At 36.9% G+C, this 9720-nt stretch overlaps 2 pseudogenes; both read left to right on the top strand.

The window, feature by feature from the left end:
• LOC107703692 (adhesion G protein-coupled receptor E1-like) overlaps positions 1-8678 on the top strand; it is an 11866-nt pseudogene extending 3188 nt beyond the window's left edge.
• An 84-nt stretch (positions 8679-8762) lies between these two features.
• The window catches only part of LOC107703690 (adhesion G protein-coupled receptor E3-like), a 17775-nt pseudogene continuing 16817 nt past the window's right edge, over positions 8763-9720 (top strand).

The following is a 9720-nucleotide window of genomic DNA, read 5'->3' as shown; positions in this document are numbered from 1 at the left end:
GTGTTGAGGCAAGTTGGAGCTAAACTCTGCAGGACACCGGCCCTCCAGGACCGAGTTTGGACAGCCCTGGACTAGGGCTTTTAAACACAGGATAATTGGGGGAAGAACTAGACACACCTGGAATCAAATTAACACAATCAATGGAAGACAGAAACTGGGTCACAGGGAGCAAAAACACACACAGACAGGTCCATAACCCTGACAATTTGTAACTTGTCCCTGATTGGAGAAATTGGAAGTGTTACAACTGACCCGTGTTACAACTATCCCTGGTCTATATACCGGTGATCATCTTTACCTTCAGCACATACAACTCAACAAAACATTGCACAACATTAAAAACAATGATTGGGGTTGTCATATATATATTACATTATAATGAGAACAATATAACATTGTGAACTGTTTGGGTTTAGTTGCCGCGTTTCAGCACATTGTTATGAGAAGTGCACATCACAGGAGTTACACATTCTGTCTAGCATATAACAGTTCAAGTTCACTTGTGCATTCGCAGCTTTTTGTTCATATATAATTTGTAGTATTATGTTATGTTTTATAAATATCTGATTAATCTCATATAGCCTAATTAACACGCAAACAATGCACTTCAGTTTACTGGTGTTCACTCAGCTCTTCAGTTACAGAGCAATCTGCTATTTGAAACAGTAATATTAATTTGTTTTTTTTTTCATTTAAAAAAGATTGATGCATTAGTAAAACTAATATGCTCTTTTTTCTCCTTTTATTTTCATTAACAGAATGGTGATATTAAAATCATTTCATTGTCTGTGTCCCAATTTATTTACTTGAATTTTGATTCTATATAAGTAATGTTGTCACTTGTTTTTTTGTTTTCATAACAGCTATTCTGCCTGATCCCTGTTACAACTACACTGTGCTGGACAATCCATGGAGAGCCAACAATAATACATATCCTTCAGCCAGAATATATGATTCCACCGTCAGCTGGAGCGGCTGGTATCGTCTCTTCATTAACAACATGAGTGCTCATATCCCAGACACCTGTGTGGAAAAATATAGCTGTAGCACTAATATCACACTGTGGATTCGTGGCGGACACCCAACAGTTGAGGATGGAGTCGTCACTCGAGATGTCTGCGGTTACTGGGAAAATTACTGCTGCTTTTTTGTATCTTTTCCCATTATTGTCAAAGCCTGTCCCGACAGTTATGTCTATAAGTTGGTTAGACCAACTATCTACCATGCAGCATACTGTGCAGGTATATTCACATGATATTCACGTTATATTCATATGAGCCCTTTGTATTATTTGTGTGTTTGCTGATTCATTGACATTCATCAGTGATTATTTATTTCAGTTGTTCCTAACATTATCAGCATCACTACAACCGTCACACCAGAGATGAGCTCAGCTGGTAATGTAGTCTGATGTGTCCTCTGTTGATTGTGTTTTGACTGATTGTTTGTGGATCTGAAGAATTAAACCGGTGTGTGAGAGTGTTTGTGTCACTAGATAAAGATGAGGGAGAAAAGAGTGTGAAACGTGCAGTTATAGATCATTGCAGACATTTTCATGTTTGCACAGTGTTTATATGGTTGCGAGGGCATGTAAAGAGGGTGAGGCGGAAGCCGAGGAAGAATTCATATGCAGATGTTTATTCAAACAGTCCAACAATTCCAAACACAGTGTCAGCAAAACAGGCAATGAGGTCAAAAACACAGTAAGGCAGTCCAACCAGGCAAACAGGCAAAAAAAGGTGATCCAAAAGAGAAGTCAAAACGAACAGACAAACAGGTCATACACGTGGCAAAAGGCAGTGATACAAAGGCTCAGTAAGGCAGAATAAACTGTCAATACTTCACGAGATAGCCATGTGGTGGCCAGGTTAATATGGCCACCAAACAGGAAGTGGTTGCAGATGGAGCAGGGGGAGTGCTAACAGCCAATACTCGGGCGAGGGCTCCCTCTGCTGGCGTGGTGTTACAGGGCAATGCAGATTATGATGGTTTGTTCACAAATTTCAACAGACTGTGAGCAGATTGAGTGTCATATTAGTCATATTTAGTTTAATGTTTTTTTTTTTCATATTAAATTTCACAATTTCACATTTTTGGTCATCCGCACACTTATGGTTACATTTTTTATTTTATTTTTGATAATTTCTTTAATATTTCGCAGATTATATCTTTTCATTTGCTGTGCTGTTTTAATATTGTCTTCATGTTGATTTCTGTCATTGCAGTTATAAATATAACACTGCAGGAAGGATGCACCGTAAGTTGAGTTTCTGAAATTGAAGTTTTAGAGTTGGACTCACAGCTTCTATCAATAATAGTTCAAAGAGCAGTGCAATAAGATTTGCATTGCGGATATTTGAAACATGAATGTGCTTTTCTCTTTATTGCCAGATTTTGTTTATTAATATTGCAAAACATGATTAAAATCACAGAGTCTGTTCTGTGATTTTAGAGTCAGAGCTCTGGAGGATGTTTTCAAACTCTTCTTGAGCAGATCGAGAACATTACAGCTCAAGTGCTTCCTTTGGATGTAAGTCTTCAAGAAAAAAAAAAAGATTAAAATAAGCAAGTCAAAATTTGTTACATAATTATTGACAGATTAGTGCTATCTTATTGTCTCTGTTGACATTTTCATGTACAGTAACTGTATTTGTCTGATCAATGAATTAGACTGTGAAGAACATTTTGACTTTGGCCTTCAATGCTTCAGAGAAGATTTCAGAGTCATCATCAGCAAACCCAGCTGAACAAGCCTCCTATGGAAACCGTGTGTTAAAAACCAGTGAGAAACTTATTTCCACATTAGTGAAGCAGACGGATACAAGTGACAGCGTCAGTTTTACTCTTCCTGCTGTAGGTAAGTAAAGACAGTTACTATTGCTGGTGAACTTGAGATATAATCTATAGTAATGCCTTGTTCAGTTGTTTTAATCACCTCTGTGTTCTGTGGGTAATTTACTCAAAAATCATGTGTTGCAACTAATTCACACCAAGCTTTTACACATGCATTTTCTTCAACAATTATTTGGTGTCAGTCAGTGTTGAGTGTAACGCGTAATGTATGATTGTATGTATGCGTTACTGAAATAAATGACTTAGCCGCTGAAAAAAAGTAAAGTAGGCCTAAGCTATTCTGTTCATTTTTAGGTAATTACAGTTAGTTAGAATGTACTTGCGTTACATACTGTAAATAATTTCAACAGTTCTGTTGGCTATGAATCAATATTTAATTTAATTTAAAATCTAAATTGAACATCTGAAGGTATATAATTGAATGTGACCAGAGAAAAGAGTTTCTAATGCCTAGAAACGGCCCTGAAAGTAAGTGTTATTGAAAGTGTAAGTTACCCAAGATAACTTGTTTTACATTTCATGAGATGTCAACACATGTACCCACATGAGCTGAACACGAGGTCACATTTAATTTTAGGCTCCCCCGTCACTAGCATAGCACCATCTACAGATGTGGTGTTAAACAGCAGAGAAAGCTTTGTCACTGGGCATTACAAAGGTATAGTGTGGATATGAAGTGGATATCAAGTTTCTGACATCAGTTTGATTTGGATATTTGATCTGTGTTTTGACATCAATGTTTGATGTCAATTTGATATCTTCTCAAGATCAGGGATGGTGGTTGAATGGACATCACTGTGTGGATGTCAAATGGACATCACGTTTTTCACATCAGTCTGATTTGGATATTTGACCTGTTTTTTGATGTCAATGTTTGAAGTGAATTTCAGGTCTTTTGAATATCATTTGCCCACTGGGACACGTTTTAAAAGGAGATGAAGCAAATGGATGCTGTTTGAGGCTCAAACACACAAATAATTTATGTCAATGTGATGTCCATATGACATCCATTTGACATCTAAACCATGACATTGATTTGATGTAAACTGAATGTCAAACACATTGGCCTGCATATACATTAAACCAGTTTCAGTGTGAGTTAATAGCTTCCTATTTTCACCCAATTACCACTGGAAGAAATTGCTATCCAAACTGACCTTAAAATGATGTTATACAGCATCTTGATCAAGTCATGACTATCATTTGACGTCAAATTGGTATCAAGGTATATTGGTGCAGAGCCAGTGGTTGTCTTGTAGGCAAACATCAGTACCTTGAATTTGATGCGAGCAGCCAATGCAAACTGATGAAGAGAGGTGTGATGTGGGCTTTCTTCAGCTCGCTGGGGGGGGGTAGCGAGCTGAAGAAAAAATATTTTTAAAAAATATTAAAAAAAAAATATATTTTTTTTAAATAAAAAATATTTAAAGCACAGAGAATGACAATGCTGTGAAGGGTTTTTGACATAGGCAAATTTTATGTGTATGTGTACGCAACTCGGTATTTCCGCGCTGTCTGAAACACATCTCTATGCTTGTGCACGCTTTGATTGTGTGCGAGAACAGCGTGTGAGTAACAAATTGAGTTCTCTTTCGTTTCTTCTTCTTGCAGTTTAAAATTGCTTGTAGCTATTATATAATATTATAATAGCATTATATAATGGTTCAACGCGTTATATTGTGGTTTTTTTTAGTCACAGATCGGACTATTTTTTCGGATAAGCAAGAAAAAAATATCTTTAAAGCACAGAGAATGACAATGCAGTGAAGGGTTTTTGACAGGCTAATTTTATGTGTATGCATCAGGCATGTATACGCTGTCTGAAACACGTCTCTTGTGCGCGCTTTGATTGTGTGCGAGAACAGCGCGTGAGTAACAAATTGAGCTCTCTTTCGTTTCTTCTTCTTGTTGTTTAAAATTGCTTGTACGTGTAAATTGGCAAATTAATCTGCGAATCACGTGCGTGCCGAATGGTAGGGTCTCATCCGTAGGCTACGTATTACGGAACAACTGCGATCCGTTTAACTCCTAATATGTGACAGATCAGAGCAAGCAGCTTTCATTTACTTATTTAACATGAAATTGTAAAATTTCTACTCCATATCAATCGCATACAATGAAAATACAGAATAATTAGAACAATCATTAACATAAATAAATAACAGAGTGTCATATCTATTTTTCCCAGAACGTTCTGGCGACCCAGTAGCAATTCTTCCACGGCCCGGTAGTGGGTCGCGACCCGGTGGTTGGGGACCTCTGCCTTACACCATTAAAAAAAGAAATAAAAAAATTGGCAAAAAAATTAATTTGAAGGGGAATTCAGTTTGGTTCTGGATTACTAATTTGATTTTCAAGAGATGTGGGAATTTACAATTTTTGCATTCTTGTGAATTTAAGTCCACAAGGCGCCCTATGAAGCTTTCAAACTTCCATAAGCAAGCTCTAGACTCATAGAAGCTAATATTTAAACATCATTTTCATAATTTTGTTGTTTTCAGTGTACGTCACAGCAGCATCCATCTGTTATTTTAATAAGAGAAACTGGTAGCCAATCACAGTAGTGGGTGTTTACTTGCGAGTCTTGAATGCGCCCCGCTTATAAAAAACAGACTGTTCTGCAGAGAGGCTCAAAAACAGGATATAAAAATGTTTGATGTAAAATCACACTAACATTATAAGTGAACCTCAGAGAACATTATAAAATAATAATAATAATAATAATAATAATAAAAAAAAATGCAGTTAATGACCCCTTTAATTGAAAGGAGTACAAACACATTTCTATCGGTCATAACTTCTGGAGAAAAATATGGCAGATGGTGGACAAAGATGACGATTACACAAGTTAACATGTTAGGGTTAACTGTTATTTTACTTAAACTTATATGCATAGCATACTAGATGGGCTTTTTCTAAACTATATTGCCAAACTGAAAGTAAAGGGAAATATGATATACATACAGATATATAGGCAACATTTTATTACATTTGTTATATTGTACTTTGAAAATTTTTGTTTACAGCTTGGTACATGTGATGTTTAATTTTTCTTAAGCTTTTGCATTATTTAGATGTTTTGAAGATTATTTTAGTTTGTTAACTAAAGAAGGTTAAATCTGATAAAAGCATTACAATTGTTTTAATTAAGCTAAAAGGCTAAACTGTTCCATGTTTCATGTCAAATGCGTCATGGTGATTTTATGAAGTACAGAAGTTAGTAACGATTTGAGTAAATAAGTTACTTAGTGAATAATTAAATGACTTTTCAGAAAGAGTAATTAGAAAAGTAATTTAAATACTACATTGATGCTGTAATTAGTAATTAATTACTAATGCTGTAATTAGTAATTATTATTATTTAAACTTAAACTTACCCTTTGTGCAGATTGACTTTGCTATTAACATTGTAAACAAAAATTAAACAAAAATTAAAAAGTCCATAACTGCATGTTTTCTAAACCAGAGGGTCAAGTCTTCATGGTTGGACCAAATGTCACCTTAGATAAAATCCCTCGACTCGACACTACAAATTCTTCTGTGGACATCGATCTCATTGGGATCGCCAAGAATAACAATGAAAGTATGTCAGATATTTTGGTGTGATTTAAAAAAGAAATCCTAAAAAGGGACTTCAGAGCATTACCACTAAACCACATTTACTTAATGTTTTAGTATTGCATTTCTGTTTCTGTCTCACAGGATCAGCTGCTGTGGCTTTCATGAGCTACAACACGATGTAGAATCTACTGAAGCCAGACTTCTTCAACACATCAAAAGACAAGGTTAAAACCATGATGTCTACTGTGATCTCAGCTACTCTTCCCAAAACCACCAACACTGAACTCACCAAACCAGTCAACTTCACCCTCAAACACATCAGAGTGAGAGACTGAAATGTGCTTGTGTTTTATCAGAGCACTGATGAACATCTGAAAACATCTAATATTCAGTGTTCTGATATTTTCTTCTTGTTTTTGCAGGAGTTTGATCCCAGCGGTTCTCTGTTCTGTGTGTACTGGAATATCAGCGAGTGGATTGTAGATGGTTGTTCTGTTTTAAAGACCAACAGCAACTGCACTGTGTGTTCCTGTGATCATCTGTCGACATTCGCTCTAATCATGCAAACCAGCAGCCGCCCGCCAAAGGTACAGAATATTTCTAGTGAACACTGAAGAACAGCACAGATTTGGCACTCATGTTCTCTCATGTTTTCTCAGAGCGACTCACTGATGGAGCTGTTGAATTTGGTGTGTGTGATCGTGGGGCTGATGTTCTTCAGTTTGGCCCTGTTGACCTTTGCCCTTTGTCGGTGGAGTCCTGGAGTGAATAATGTGGCTCGAATCAACATCTGCATCAGTCTTCTGTTGGCTCACCTTCTGTTTCTGCTCACACAGCAGTTCCTGAGCCTCATACGGCGTCAGCAGGTGAGAATGATGAAGGAGCCCTACAGCTCAGCACAGCCTCACTGAGAATCATCATAACCGTCTCTCATGGTCTCCAGGTGTTGTGTGCCATGATCTCAGGCCTTCTGCACTTCCTTTTTCTCTCCGGCTTTGTGTGGATGTTCATTGAAGCTATGTTGCTCTTCATCTGTGTGAAGAACCTATCACAGATCAGCTCCAGAAAGAGGGAGGTGCTTAGCAGTTGATTCCTGTGTGCGATTGGATACCTGGTTGCTCTGGTTGTGGTGTGTGTGTCTGTCGGTCTGGTTCCTGAAGGCTACGGCAGCGAAGAGTGAGTTGCTTTTTTAAAATTTATTTGATTAGATGATATAAAGACAGTAGGTGTGTTTAACTTCAGCTGCGGCTGGATGTAACCGATCAGCGAGATTTGCCACTTGTAGTCAGGGGAGGAGCTGAAAATAGAGACGTGAAGTCAGACACTTTCTGCTTCCCGTAGTGATGCTCATGTGGTGTCTGCGACATTTTTATGTAGCAAAATAAATGCTTTTCATTCAGTACTTTATTAATACACATCTCAAGTCACACAAAATTTCTAACCGGCATGCATTAATTGCTTCATGTCAGATGCAGATCGGTATGTGCAGCACCACATGAAGTCAAACACACTTCTTAGTTTATGACTGACAGCTTAGATATTTTGGAACAACACTGCTCTCTGATAAATGCATTTTATACAGTTTCAAAATCACCCAGAAGATTATAATATATTTGCAGTTTATTACACTTTTTCCAGTAATATTTCACCAGTCAGCACCTGAAATAGTATTTTTGATCAGTTCATTCAGTTATTATATTGTGTTTTCTTCTGAACAGTTGCTGGATTAAAAAAGATGGAGGTTTTATCTGGAGTTTTCTGGGTCCTGTTTGTGTCATACTAGCAGTAAGTTCTAGTTACAGGAATTTTTCACTTGGGCTGTTGAAACCAAAATACTAAAGTGATCTTAGATTTAAGTTTCTTCTTTTTCTGCAGTTAAACATGATTATCTTCATAAGGATCGTCATCAGTCTGAACTCAACTCTCAAAAATCTCAACGCTGAAGTTTCACAGATGAAACAAACCAAGTAATATGCATTGTTTGTAGTTCTACCACTCTTAACAAAACAATATAGTCAATGAAGACACATTAACTCTTTCTTTCTCTGTTTCTTTGCAGGATCATGGTGTTTAAAACACTGGCTCAGTGTGTGGTTCTTGGTTGCTCCTGGATTCTGGGTTTCTTCACTAATGGCAGTAAGGTGCTAGAGATCCTCTTCCTGATCTTGAACTCCCAGCAGGGAACCTTCATCTTCCTGATCTACTGTGTCTTCAATAATGAGGTCAGACATTTACTCAATTTACATCTGAAATCTGGATATTAAATAATATTCCAGTTGTTTTTATGGAGGTCCTCTTCTTATTTTGGCACTTCCCTCCCGAGCTCAACAGCGCCCCACGTTATTCCAATGGCGATCTATTCACAGTTGAGGAGCGAGTTCTGTGATCCTACAAACCCGGGAACGTGCTGCTCACGTGGTCAGTCACATGATTGTCTGCTGTAAATAAAATGAATTTTATTTACAAATTTATTCTTATTATTGTGTAAAATGTATTTAAAAATACTTATTATTATGTAAAATGTATTCTTATTATTCCAAGCATATTTTATAATATATAATCCTATTTATTATTTGATTATTTAAATCTCCTGTTTAAAAAATAGGAAAATAGACGCGCTATAGTTGTATATACTTTTACCTGATATATATCTGTTTATAATACACATTTTAAAATTGTTTTGCATACCTGCTGCTGCCACAATAAAGACCAATTTCGAATGTTTATGTGCTTTTCTTATCTTTCTTCTCCCAGTCGCTGTGGTGGAGCAGTTATGAAGTATTGTTATTTGAAATACTTTCCAGCATTTCAGAAATAAATATGTATGCAAATTACACTGAAGTAGGCTACAACGTTACCTTTCGGTGTTCAAGAGTGCTCAAAAAGGGTTTAAACTTAATTTTGAATTTATTTTTTCTCGTAAGCTCAGAGATGTGGATTCGGAGGACAATTAAGTTACCACACGACCTTGGTGTTTGTCAAAAAACAGAAGGTAATTCAGCCGGGGATTTTCCTGGATTCGGACGGCATTAAAATCACCAACTACCCCCTGTAAATGGTGAAAATCACTTATGTCCCCCTGAGAAACAATTACCGTCCGAATAAGGCTATTGTCTTATAATATGCATTTATTTTTACCTTACTTGCTCAACGACTCCCAAACGATTCGCTCAACGAATAATTTTTCCAAACCCCTCCTTTGCGTGGCTCTAATCTGCAGTGATTGGCGATTTCATCATGCCTGTAATGCCTGATAAAGCAGCGTTTGTGAGCACAGTGCTGCTTTGTGTACAGCGTTACTGGGGA

Source organism: Sinocyclocheilus anshuiensis, unplaced genomic scaffold, assembly GCF_001515605.1.
Source record: "Sinocyclocheilus anshuiensis isolate Anshui unplaced genomic scaffold, SAMN03320099.WGS_v1.1 scaffold274, whole genome shotgun sequence".
NCBI classification, from domain to species: domain Eukaryota; kingdom Metazoa; phylum Chordata; class Actinopteri; order Cypriniformes; family Cyprinidae; genus Sinocyclocheilus; species Sinocyclocheilus anshuiensis.
The sequence above is the reverse complement of the archived record's forward strand: the minus strand, read 5'-3'. Positions and strand labels throughout refer to the sequence as shown.